The sequence below is a fragment of the Marmota monax genome, unplaced genomic scaffold, assembly GCF_021218885.2.
Source record: "Marmota monax isolate L192 unplaced genomic scaffold, Marmota_monax_Labrador192_F-V1.1 WCK01_AAM20220418_F8-fsc00328, whole genome shotgun sequence".
Taxonomy (NCBI): domain Eukaryota; kingdom Metazoa; phylum Chordata; class Mammalia; order Rodentia; family Sciuridae; genus Marmota; species Marmota monax.
In genome coordinates, this window is record NW_026693470.1 from 619,103 (window position 1) to 633,285 (window position 14,183).

General features: G+C 40.6%; 1 long non-coding RNA gene across 1 annotated transcript in view; it reads left to right on the plus strand.

The window, feature by feature from the left end:
- LOC124101681 (uncharacterized) overlaps positions 1–13,864 on the plus strand; it is a 57,078-nt gene extending 43,214 nt beyond the window's left edge. Inside the window, exon 6 of the long non-coding RNA XR_009228055.1 lies at positions 13,418–13,864. This is a non-coding gene — a long non-coding RNA (uncharacterized LOC124101681). The remainder of the gene's footprint in view (positions 1–13,417) is intronic.
- Positions 13,865–14,183: the final 319 nt, after the last annotated feature.

The window sequence follows — 14,183 nt, forward strand, 5'->3', positions numbered from 1 at the left end:
GATGTAGGCTCTCTATTTACCTCTCTTATTGTATCTTTTGCTGAGAAAAAACTTTTTAGTTTGAGTAAGTCCCATTTGTTGATTCTGGTTATTAACTTTTGTGCTATGGGTGTCCTATTGAGGAATTTGGAGCCCGACCCCACAGTATGTAGATCGTAGCCAACTTTTTCTTCTATCAGACGGCGTGTCTCTGATTTGATATCAAGCTCCTTGATCCATTTTGAATTAACTTTTGTGCATGGCGAGAGAAAGGGATTGAGTTTCATTCTGTTGCATATGGATTTCCAGTTTTCCCAGCACCATTTGTTGAAGATGCTATCCTTCCTCCATTGCATGCTTTTAGCCCCTTTATCAAATATAAGGTAGTTGTAGTTTTGTGGATTGGTTTCTGTGTCCTCTATTCTGTACCATTGGTCCACCCGCCTGTTTTGGTACCAGTACCATGCTGTTTTTGTTACTATTGCTCTGTAGTATAGTTTGAAGTCTGGTATCGCTATACCGCCTGATTCACACTTCCTGCTTAGCATTGTTTTTGCTATTCTGGGTCTTTTGTTTTTCCATATGAATTTCATGATTGCTTTCTCTATTTCTACAAGAAATGCCGTTGGGATTTTGATTGGCATTGCATTAAACCTATAGAGAACTTTTGGTAATATCGCCATTTTGATGATGTTAGTTCTGCCTATCCATGAACAGGGTATATTTTTCCATCTTCTAAGATCTTCTTCTATTTCTCTCTTTAGGGTTCTGTAGTTTTCATTGTATAAGTCTTTCACCTCTTTTGTTAGGTTGATTCCCAAGTATTTTATTTTTTTTGAAGATATTGTGAATGGAGTGGTTGTTCTCATTTCCATTTCAGAGGATTTGTCGCTGATATACAGGAATGCCTTTGATTTATGCGTGTTGATTTTATATCCTGCCACTTTGCTGAATTCATTTATTAGCTCTAATAGTTTCTTTGTGGACCCTTTTGGGTCTGCTAGGTATAGAATCATGTCATCTGCAAATAGTGATAATTTAAGTACTTCTTTTCCTATTTTGATGCCTTTAATCTCTTTCGTCTGTCTAATTGCTCTGGCCAGTGTTTCGAGAACTATGTTGAACAGAAGTGGTGAGAGAGGGCATCCCTGTCTTGTTCCAGATTTTAGAGGGAATGCCTTCAATTTTTCTCCATTCAGAATGATGCTAGCCTGAGGCTTAGCATAGATTGCTTTTACAATATTGAGGTATGTTCCTGTTATCCCTAGTTTTTCTAGAGTTTTGAACATAAAGGGATGCTGTACTTTGTCGAATGCTTTTTCTGCATCTATCGAGATGATCATATGATTCTTATTTTTAAGTCTATTGATGTGGTGAATAACATTTATTGATTTCCGTATATTGAACCAGCCTTGCATCCCAGGGATGAATCCTACTTGATCATGGTGCACAATTTTTTTGATAAGTTTTTGTATCCGAGTGGCCAGAATTTTATTGAGGATTTTTGCATCTAGGTTCATTAGAGATATTGGTCTGTAGTTTTCTTTCTTTGAAGTGTCTTTGTCTGGTTTAGGTATCAGGGTGATGTTGGCCTCATAGAATGAATTTGGAAGTTCTCCCTCTTTTTCTATTTCCCGAAGTAGCTTGAAAAGTATTGGTATTAGTTCCTCTTTAAAGGTTTTGTAAAACTCTGCTGTATACCCATCCGGTCCTGGGCTTTTCTTAGTTGGTAGTCTTTTGATGGTTTCTTCTATTTCCTCAATTGATATTGGTCTGTTTAGGTTGTCTATATCCTCCTGACTCAATCTGGGCAGATCATATGACTTAAGAAATTTATCTATGCCTTCACTATCTTCTAATTTATTGGAGTATAAGGATTCAAAATAATTTTTGATTATCTTCTGTATTTCTGAAGTGTCTGTTGTGATATTGCCTCTTTCATCCCGTATGTTAGTAATTTGAGTTCTCTCTCTTCTTCTCTTCGCTAGCATGGCTAAGGGTCTGTCGATTTTGTTTATTTTTTCAAAGAACCAACTTTTAGTTTTGTCAATTTTTTCAATTGTTTCTTTTGTTTCGATTTCATTAATTTCAGCTCTGATTTTAATTATTTCTTGCCTTTTACTTCTTTTGCTGTTGTTTTGCTCTTCTTTTTCTAGGATTTTGAGATGAAGTATGAGATCATTTATTTGTTGGTTTTTTCTTTTTTTAAGGAATGAACTCCAAGCAATGAATTTTCCTCTTAGAACTGCTTTCAATGTGTCCCATAGATTCCGATATGTTGTGTCTGTGTTTTCATTAATCTCTAAGAATTTTTTAATTTCCTCCTTGATGTCTTCTATAACCCATTGATCATTCAGTAACCTATTGTTCATTCTCCAAGTGATGTATTCTTTTCCCTTCCTTCTTTTATCGTTGATTTTCAGTTCCATTCCATTATGATCAGATAGGATGCATGGTATTATCTCTACTCCTTTATATTGTCTAAGAGTTTCCCTGTGACATAATGTATGATCTATTTTTGAGAAGGATCCATGTGCTGCTGAGAAAAAAGTGTAACTGCTTGATGTTGGGTGGTATATTCTATATATGTCAATTAAGTCTAGGTTATTAATTGTGTTATTGAGTTCTATAGTTTCCTTATTCAACTTTTGTTTGGAAGATCTGTCCAGTGGTGATAGAGGTGTGTTGAAGTCTCCCATGATTATTGTATGGTGGTCTATTAGACTCTTGAACTTGAGAAGAGTTTGTTTGATGAACATAGCTGCACCATTGTTTGGGGCATATATATTTATGATTGTTATGTCTTGTTGGTGTATGGTTCCCTTGAGCAGTATGTAGTGTCCCTCTTTATCCCTTTTGATTAACTTTGGCTTGAAATCTATTTTATTTGATATGAGTATGGATACTCCTGCTTGTTTCCGAAGTCCATATGAGTGATATGATTTTTCCCAACCTTTCACCTTCAGCCTATGTATGTCTTTTCCAATCAAATGCGTCTCCTGTAGGCAGCATATTGTTGGGTCTTGTTTTGTGATCCATTCTACTAGCCTGTGTCTCTTGATTGGTGAGTTTAAGCCATTAACATTTAGGGTTATTATTGAGATATGGGTTGTTCTTCCAGCCATATTTGTTTATTTATGTTACTAAACATGGTTTGTTTTCCTCTTTGATTATTTTCCCCCCTTTACTGTCCTACCTCCCACTGTTGGTTTTCATTGTTATTTTCCATTTCCTCTTCCTGTAATGTTTTGCCAAGGATGTTTTGAAGAGATGGTTTTCTAGCTGCAAATTCTTTTAACTTTTGTTTATCGTGGAAGGTTTTAATTTCATCTTCCATCCTGAAGCTTAATTTCGCTGGAAACACAATTCTTGGTTGGAACCCATTTTCTTTCAGTGTTTGAAATATGTTATTCCAGGATCTTCTAGCTTTCAGAGTCTGTGTTGAAAGATCAGCTGTTATCCTGATTGGCTTACCCCTAAATGTGATCTGCTTCCTTTCTCTTGTAGCTTTTAAAATTCTCTCCTTATTCTGTATGTTGGGCATCTTCATTATAATGTGTCTAGGTGTGGGTCTCTTATGATTTTGCACATTCGGCGTCCTGTAGGCTTCTAGGATTTGGGGTTCTGTCTCATTCTTCAAGTCTGGGAAGTTTTCTTGTATTATTTAATTGAATAGATTGCTCATTCCTTTGGTTTGAAACTCTGTCCCTTCCTGTATCCCAATGACTCTTAAATTTGGTCTCTTGATGTTATCCCATATTTCTTGGATGTTCTGCTCATGGTTTCTTAACAGTCTTGCTGAGCTGTCTATGTTCTTTTCAAGTTGAAATACTTTATCTTCATTGTCTGATGTTCTGTCTTCTAAGTGTTCTACTCTGCTGGTAGTATTCTCAATTGAGTTTTTAAGTTGGCTTATTGCTTCCTGCATTTCTAGGATTTCTGTTTGTTTGTTTTTTATAACCTCTATTTCCCTGTATAGTTGATCTTTGGCTTCTTGGATTTGTTTATGTAATTCATTGTTGAAGTGATCTTTCATTGTCTGATTTTGCTGTCTGATGTCTTCCTTGAGACTCCAGATCATCTGAAGCATGTATATCCTGAATTCTTTATCTGACATTCCATCTGCTGCAGCTATTACCTCTTCTAACGTTGAGTTGACCTGCAATGCTTGTGGTCCTTTCTTTCCTTGTCTCTTCATACTGTTCGAGTTCCTTTCTACTTGGTGAAACTGTTGTGCTATTGAATTTTCCCCCTATATATTTATATTGGTCTTGTATAGTTGCAAAGTCTCCCTCGCAGGCGCAGGCGGCGGCTCTGTCCCTCTGCGGGCCGCTAGGCTTGTTCTGTCGGTGGTCACAGTTCTGTCTACTTTGCAGGCGCAGGCAGCGGCACTGCCCCTCTGCAGGTGCCTGGGGCTGTACTGCCAGTGGGTCTCAGGTCCGCCTACCTTGCAGGCGCGGGGGGGGGGGTGGCTCTACCCTTCCTCAGGCCACTGGGCCTGTTCTGTCTCTCGGTTGCAGGTCTGGCCTGTTCTGATGGTGGTCACAGTTCCGTCTACCTTGCAGGCGCAGGGGGAGGGGGCGGCTCTGCCTCTCAGCAGGCCGCTGCTCCTCTTCTGCCGGTGGGTCGCAGGCCCGCCTACCTTGTAGGAGTGATTGGAAGCTCTGCCACTCCGCGGGCCACTGGGCCTTTTCTGTCAGTGGTCACAGTTCCGCCTACCTGACCGGCGCGGGGGGTCGGGGGCGGCTCTGCCCCTCAGCAGGCCGCTGGGCCTGCTCTGTGCGTGGTCACAGTTCCCTCTACCTTGCCGGTGCAGGGGGAGGGGGCGGCTCTGCCTCTCAGCAGGCTGCTGCTCCTCTTCTGCCGGTGGGTCGCAGGCCCGCCTACCTTGCAGGAGTGATTGGAAGCTCTGTCCCACCGCGGGCCACTGGGCCTTTTCTGTCGGTGGTCACCTGGCAGGCGCGGGGGGTGGGGGGTGGCTCTGCCCCTCAGCAGGCCGCTGGGCCTGCTCTGTGAGTGGTCACAGTTCCCTCTACTTTGCCGGCGCAGGGGGAGGGGGCAGCTCAGCCTCTCAGCAGACTGCTGCTCCTCTTCTGCCGGTGGGTCGCAGGCCCGCCTACCTTGCAGGAGTGATTGGAAGCTCTGTCCCACCGCGGGCCACTGGGCCTTTTCTGTCGGTGGTCACCTGGCAGGCGCGGGGGGTGGGGGGCGGCTCTGCCCCTCAGCAGGCCGCTGGGCCTGCTCTGTGCGTGGTCACAGTTCCCTCTACCTTGCCGGTGCAGGGGGAGGGGGCAGCTCTGCCTCTCAGCAGGCCGCTGCTCCTCTTCTGCCGGTGGGTCGCAGGCCCGCCTACCTTGCAGGAGTGATTGGAAGCTCTGTCCCGCCGCGGGCCACTGGGCCTTTTCTGTCCGTGGTCACAGTTCCACCTACCTGGCAGGCGCGGGGGGTGGGGGGCGGCTCTGCCCCTCAGCAGGCCGCTGGGCCTGCTCTGTGCGTGGTCACAGTTCCCTCTACCTTGCCGGTGCAGGGGGAGGGGGCGGCTCTGCCTCTCAGCAGGCCGCTGCTCCTCTTCTGCCGGTGGGTCGCAGGCCCGCCTACCTTGCAGGAGTGATTGGAAGCTCTGTCCCACCGCGGGCCACTGGGCCTTTTCTGTCGGTGGTCACCTGGCAGGCGCGGGGGGTGGGGGGTGGCTCTCCCCCTCAGCAGGCCGCTGGGCCTGCTCTGTGCGTGGTCACAGTTCCCTCTACCTTGCCGGTGCAGGGGGAGGGGGCGGCTCTCATCATATTTTCTTTTGTGACTGGCTTAATTTACTTAGCACAATGTCTTCAAGGTTTTCTATGTTGTAGCATGTATTGAGATTTGCTTCCTTTTACAGCCAAAGAATATTCCATTATATGTATATACAGTGATATAGTTTGTTTATTCATGCATTACTGTACAGTGAGAGTGCTCCTACCTTTTGACTATTGTGAATAAGGCTACTGTGGTGAGCCGATTCTGCCGTTTCTGCAGATTATGGTCGCCATTACAAGATGACGCTGGCTCCGCTGTGGTCTGTGACAAACAACTCCTTATCTGGGAGAGTTGGCACATGATTTTTCACCACCCTGTACATCACCCTGTGAGAAAGCTCCACGCGGCAGCTTTGCATTGGGGCTTGGGATGCTTTATTAAGGCTGGAGGGGCATCCGAGAGAGAGAAGAAGAAATATCCAGGGCCTGAATAAACTGTTGAAAGAAGATTCTCGAGTTGCGTCTTCCTTGCGGGCAAGGGATCGCGACAGGCTACTATGAACATGGGTTCAATATAAAAACTATTTGTTAAAAATGCTAATTGTGATACATTAAGTTTATTTTCTTGACCTTCAAAAACACTGGTTTGCTAATTCATGAATTATAATAGAATATGGTCTTTTCTCTGAGCCAGATTAAAGTAACCAGAGCATTCTCAGACTCTTAATTTCCCTGATTTCTTGAACAGAGTAGCACATTCTATATGTCAGAAATGATGATATAAAAAGTGTAGGTTTTCTCTTTAATATTGAGGCAGCGCCTCAACAGGAAAGTGAGATGCCCCATGAAGAGGAGTCCCCCTATCCTGGCCAGACCTCTGACACACAATAAACATATTCTCTCTTTATGAAAGTAAGAGTGTGGTGGGTCAGCCAGTTTACCTGCATGCTCAGGGCTGAGGTGTAGGTAAATATTTACAACCTCGACTGCTAAATACAAAACTAGTGGAGTTGATCGGGCTTGTTCCGAAAACTTGTGAGTCCATTGGCTCTCTAAAAGCTGATGATTGGCTTGCTGTGGCCAACATGTTGTACATCCTTTGAAATAAGCCTTGTTAGGAGAAACAAATTCCCTGAGATGTCAGTTATCCATTTATAATAAATTATCTCAAAACATGGTAAATTAAAACGACAGCAGCCTGTGTGCTGGTAATTGGGCTGGAATAAATTTGGGCTTTTGGAAATCTCTCCTAGAGGCACTCACACAGGTGTAGTTATTTACTGTCTCCACTGGGGCTGGATGTTCCAAGATGGCCTCTCTCTCCAGCTCTTTTATCCTGCTGAGGCTAGCCCAGGCTGCTTCACATGGAGGACTCAGGGTTTGAAGAGAGAGGAGCTACAAAGCCTTTTGAGACTCAGCCATGGAAGTCCAACAACATGCACATCCTAGTGACGTTGGGAGGAAGAGATAAGCCTGGGAGAATAGGAAGATGGGCCTCTGAGTAACAGAGGAAGTAGAGCTCAAACAGCACTTGTAGATATTTGCTAAGAAACTTCCAAAGAGGCTATTTTAAAATCAGGACCTACATGACTGGGATCCATGCCTCTCCAAAGAAAGGAAAATGCTTGATTGATATTTTGATTGAACTAAAGTCTGCATGAATACCTCGTGGACACTCAATGCCTGACCCAGGAGTGGCTAGGGGGTTGACTTCCTTAAACCTATAGATCTATGTAAACCCCGAGACAATAGCCACTCTTTAGTATCCCCCTCTTGGGACCCCCTCCCTCTTTGGAGCTCTGCTTTCTTTCTTTTACTCTAATAATTTCTGTTATTTGCTGTCACCTTTGTGTCTGTGAATTTTGCTCTTCAAATTCATGAGACAAAGAACCCAACCCCACTCTCCGTGCTACACTATCAACCAAGGTAGTAGGTCATAAGCCAGCCCAGATTCCAGGATGGGAAAGTAAACTTGACTTCTTGATAAGAAAGTGGCAAAATCACATTATAAAGGGATGTGCACACAAATATGAGAGGAATTATCCATAGTTATCTTTGCCAGTGGACTACCATACCCTATCACAATCTACTAACCTTCCTTGGCATGCTGTTCTTGTTTCTAAAAAGAGTTTTGACCAAACATACCCACTTCTGATAATGCACATATAGATCTACCCGCATACCAACAAAATGATAGAAGTACAAGATTATTCATTGTAACACCCTTCCAAGTATTCATTAATAGAGGATTGGCTAAAGAAACCATGCTACATCCACTGGACAGCTATGAAAGAAATTATGATAGCCCCTATGTATTTTCAGAGAAAATTCTCTAGGTTACATTGTTTTACTGATATAATTCAAAGCACTCAGTGGTGTATACAGTGTTCCCCAAATTTTAGTGTGGCTTTAAATTTTTGTATTGTCAGAAAATTTAATTGTATACATTTCTAATTCTCTTATTTAGTCTGTGAAAAATTTGGAATAATAAAATTTAATTTTAGTGTTTTGTTTCATCAGTGTTTGCTATCTTCAACCTTTAGTGCTGAAATGAAATTTAAAATAAAATCTATTATTAAAACTCATGTGACAAAATAAATATAAAAGAATTTAATAAAATTTCAAGTGATTTTGTTTATAAGTCTGTAGCATTCATAATTCTGAAATTGTTTATGCCTAAAACTGCACTAAGACTTTTGGGGCACCCTATCCAGGGTATACTATCTTTTAAGAGAAAGGTGTAGTTAAGGGCTATTAGTTTCCTCTTGTTTTTAAAACAATTACCACAAACTTAGTGCTTTAAAAGAGCACTAACTTATTCTCTGCTAGCTCTGGAATTCAAAAGTTTAAAGTTGGTGTTAGCAGGCTGCATTCCTGGGCAATCTGGGGAAGAATTTCTTACCTTCTGTGGCTGTTAGAGACAACCAGCTTTCTTTATCTCATAGACTCTCCCTCCATCTTCAAAGCCAGCATCTTCTAGTTTCTCTGTCTCTTCTCTGACTCTGACTTTTTTATAAAGACCCCTGTGATGATGCGGGGTTCACCTGAATAATCTAGACTAATCTCTGCATCTCAAAAACCTTAATTTAATTATATCTGCAAAGTCCCATTTGCCATGTGAAGAAATAAATTCACAGGTTCTGGGAATTAGGGCATGGACATCTTTGGGGGGGAACATTATTCTGACTATAATATAAGTATATTTTTAAATTTATGTTTGCATATTTATATGCTGGAAGGATATATGATGTAATAAAATTGGTTATGGGTGCAGAGAAGATTTGGGACAGGGTGATTTGTCAAAATTCTTAATGAAAATCATTTTATGTGGACTTGATACCTAAATAAACGAATGTATTATCTTTCATGAAATAAAATTATTAATAATTATTTCAAAGGTAGGGCCTATTTAGTTTCAAGTATCTCTGGTAACTTTACAAATGCAGAACTTTATGAAGATGATGTAATTTTTTTAAAGGCTGAATCAATTCTCTAGTATCAGAATCATGAGTTTACTTATCTATGATGAACTATAAATTATAGTCATTACTCAGTATCTGTGGGGGATTTGATCTAGGGTCCCTTGTGGATACATAAATCTGCAGATGCTCAAGTCCTTATATAAAATGGCTTAGTAGTGGCATATAACCTTCACACATCCTCCTCTATACTTTAAATTATTCCTAGATTACTTATAATACTTAAGACAATGGAAATGCTATGTAGATAGTTGTTACACTGTATTGTTTAGGGAATAATGTCATGAAAAGAAGTCAGTGAATGTTCAATACAGATGAAAATTTTTAAAATATTTTTGATAGATGGTTGGCATGTGGACATGGAACCCATGAATACAGAGGGCCAGCTGTATATATACAGTAAATTCTGGAATCTGTCTTCAGTTCATCTAAGGAAACGATGAGAACCAGTGACTAAAGGCAAAGTTTTTATTCACTCGGGGTCTTGGTGTGTTGCAGGCTGCTCACTTCTTTCTGTCTGGGAATAGATGTTTTTTGTGTCTGAATTTTTTTTACATTGCAGCCAGTTCTCGCTCTCTGCTTATGCCCTCATAATGCTAAGGTGATTTGCATTTCAGTCCTCTTGCACTGTAAATTGAACTGCATTCGCCCAAGTTTCAGAAACTGTGTCCCCCACTCCCACTGGGGTGGCAAAGGGAAGATGAAACCTCATGTCCTTACAGCACTGAAGGCTGCTGCATGGTGCCTGTGTGTGAGCCACCCCTGACTCACAGACCAAGAAGAAAAGCCTTCCACCAAAGACAGTTTGCCAAGGTAATGTTGCCTATGTGGATGAGTCCTGGCAGTTAGGAGGGAACCTGAAGAGAAGACCCTTTGGGAAATGAAAACAGAGTGCCAACTTAATGGTACAGCACCACTGTGCTGGCAACGTGAGATGGGAAAGGACTTTGTATCTTCATGACTGTTCCCTTAAGAGATTCGTGTTTGGCAGGTGGCCTTCGAGCCCTCAAATGTGTATAGCAGATACCTCAGGGAAGTCCTCCTTCCCCTCTTCATGTTTAACCTTATCCTTTTCTGCAGCAGAAACCTGCTTTGTGTGCACCTTTGGTTACATGAAAGGGAAACTGCACTTTGAGGCAGCAAACCACTGCTGACTGGGAGGCACAGTCCAACAGGAAATGGACCTGCCATTTCCCTAGCATCTAACAAGCGTCCGTAAATGTATTAGATGGGCTCAGATCTGTGTGAGCAGAACCCAGTGGAAGACACATCCGCAGGAGGCTAGGCAGGGTGGTCCTGTTTTTTTTTTCACTGAGGACTATGTTGAGTCTATAGTAAGTGCCGAGGAAGTGTCCTCCTGAGGACTCTTCCTTTTTTATAGTGTTGTAGATTTCCTTCTTCCTTAAGTAAATATCCTTTGGCTCAAAACTGAGGACAAAAATCAAGGGAGGCAACACTTCAAAGCCAATAGAAGGAGGACAAAAATAAAAATTCAGTGATGAAAGAATCTTACTGATGTCCTAAGAACTTTTTCCCCCCACATTTTTAAAATTGGTGCATCATAGCCGTACATAAGGATAAGATTTTTTGTTACATGTTCTCAGGACTTTTGAAGGCACATTGTCAGAAGCAAATGAAAAAATTGCTCTGAGAATGAAGCTATCTGGGAATTCATCATGTGAGCAAGAGAGTGCTCATGTAGGAACTATCAGTTTAATTCTTGGACCTCTAATTGTTCCTGGGTACAGAAGAAAAAAAGATGAAATGTTGTCAAAATAAAACAGGCTTGTAATGGATACATGACTGTAAATAGCCACGATGACTCAGTGATTTTTCCATGCTTGGAGATCTATTCCATGAAACCACTAAACACCAAGAGAAAGACAGGAGTGATTTAGAAAACCTGGGACACTGAACTACGTGGATTCATAAATTTAAAAAAATTATTGCTTAGACTGTGCCCCATAAGTATATGTGTGTATTAAAAGTAAAAATTAAATAAAACATTAGTCTTTCTTGTTCCTAAAAGGATATATATATATATATATATATATATATATATATATATATATATATATATATATACTAGCAAGGAGTTCTAAAATTGAAGTAGAAAAGGAAGAAAAACGAAAAACAAGGATAAGAATGTGCTACGGAGCCTGGGATTAATACAGGAATGTGCACACATAGGCCATGAACTTGACTCTTGCTTTTCTTTTTCTGTTAGAAAAGAAACATGCAGTTACTCAGAGATAGAGGGAAGGACTTTGACCTATGCCTTTAAACAAAGGAAATGAAGGCAGCAGAGGAAAGACCAATAAAGCAGACAGCAGCAAAGCAGGAGGAAGTAGGAGGAAGCAAAAGACCACAGAGCAGTTTCCTGTTCCTACAGAAAGTTTCAGAGAGAGGTTGCCAGCAGGTGTCTTTAGGCTAATCCTAATTCTCCTGCTGTGGAAGGGAGATGAATTTATTGGAGCTGAGAGAGTAGAGGAAAAGACACCAAAATGGTCTCATCTGACTTCAATAGTACCTTGTATTTTTATTTTACTACTTGTTTTATAAAATATTTTACATATTCTTATTACTTGATTTTTTATGTGAATTAGCCAACATTACAAATTATTCTCAAACTTGGGTTTTTGTTTTTGGTGGGGAGACTGAGAATCCTTGTTTAGGTACTTATTATTTTAGTAAGTTTTATGAATTATTGAAAGATGAGCTATATAGTGTATAGCGAGGGGGTCTCAACCCATAGGTTGCAAAACACTGATCTAAATAGACTTGTTACATAAATATGTGTAGTGCTAAATAAATAAGTGTAGTTGTATAAATATGCGTAGTGCACATAGATTTAGTTCTACTATAACCTTCAAACTAGAACAAATGGGCTACTCCATTTTTAGTTGCCATATTGAAAAAGGCCTGTATTAATCCTAGGCTCTATTGCATACTCTTACCCTTGTTTTTTTGGAGTCAGAAGAACTTGAATTTAAAATTCAGTTCTTCAACTTAATAAATGAGTTTACCTTTACTAAAGCAAAAAAAAATGGAGATGATATAACCCATATGTCTCTTGTCTAAGGTGTGCTTAAGTGGTGGCTAATATTACTGAAAATAGCTTCTAATATTCTCATTAGAGTTGGCCCTTTGTATGCACAGATACTACATCTGTGGATCAGACCAACCACAGATCAAAAATATTTGGAAAAATGTGTCTTTATTGAACAAGTAAAATTTTCTCTTGCTACTAGTCCCTAAATAATACAGTATAATAACTATTTACATAGAATTTACATTATATTATTAATTTAGAGATGATATAAAAGTATACAGGAGTATGTGTATAGGTTACATGCATACACTACATACTTTATATAAGGAACTTCAGTATCCAAGGATTTTGGTATCCTCTTGGAACCAAGCCCCTGTGGATACTGATAGATGACAAAGGACTATACTTCTTTTAAGGATCCAAATTGGGAATTATTAGCCTATATATTTACTCCTATAGATAAAAGCTGCCTCTAAGTGGCAAAGGGGAAATTATTTATTCAAAACAATGTGGTCTAATCCAGTGCTTCTCAGTTTCAGTTTTTGATCATGACCCAGAATATAAAATAATTTACATTCTAACTTGTACACACATACCATTTATAACTGAAAAAATAAATTCCAAAACAACGCTGGAATAGTTTCACTTATTTTCCATTCCATTTAATGAAAAGTGTCTGGTGGAGATTCATTAAATCGATTTCTGTGGCTACTAGTAGATATCAACTTACAGTTTGCAAAACATTAGTCTAAATAGCCTATAATTCTGTAGTTGTATAAATGTGTATAGTTCATATAGATTTAATTCTACTACTATGTTCAAACCATGATGCATGGACTATTTCATTTTTAAAAATCATAGTAAATGAACCCCCAATTTCACATTCTCTAGAGGTTGTTAAAAACTTGCTCCTGGTTATCACTATAATATTTCCCCCCAACTTTGTACAGTCCTGCAATGATCACAGGGTCTCATGTGATATAGACTTTGAGGCAGAGGCTTCTGTTGTTGGATCTGAGCTCTGGTGGTTCTCCCATGGCAAGCTGACCCAGACAGGCTTGAATGTCACTCCCCTGAGGTTTTGCACCAGAAGAGCTTCTGCAGTGTTGTAGGTCCCTTCCAGAATAGGAAAATCTTCTAAGCTATAGTAACTTATGTTCTCTCTTTTTTTCCAGGCAAGTATGAGAGTCTGTCCCATATCTGGGATGTGACTTACTGCTTCTTATCTCTGCCTTGCCCTCCTGGAAGCCCAAGATCTCTGGCATCAAATTCCCCTGGGCCTGGAATACCCACAGTTGAGGAGTAGAAGTTTCATGGGTCCATTGTTCAGCCTGGAGGTGCCATGGAAAGCAGAGTCAGCACTCCATGCTATGCTCCATATCCAGAGTAGAGAAAGGAATAACTGAATGTAGTCATATCAGGTCTCACTGCAGAAGGCATGCATTTTCCTGTATCCATTTGTTGGAGTTAACTATGCTTAGTTCTAGTTTCGTGTGCTTTTTGGAGAAAAAGCAGTGCTGCTAAGGCATTTGTTTAAGGAGTAGATAGACTTAAGTATATTTTCCCCCATCTCTGTGATTCTGTTTTTAAGGGAGATGAGAATTAAAAAACTGTATCAAGTCCTTTCCTCTATACCCTTTTTTCTCTCCACCACTGCCCCTTGCTGACACAAAGGCCCATTTTGGAGGTGTGCACCACAGTACCATCTGGCTTAAAATCCACAAAGGCCTTTGGAATGTATGGACCAATTTACAAAAAAATGTACCTAGGTGAGAGTTGGAAGCTTACTAATTGGTCACCAGTTTGACCTGGGTTGAAACTGCAAATACCCCAAAATCTAGGTAAGACTTGGTGATAACTCAGGAGTATTTAGCTTTCCGTGCCTTATGCACTTTGTACAGATATGTTTATAAAGTGAGCATTTTCTGGCCTAATTTTTCT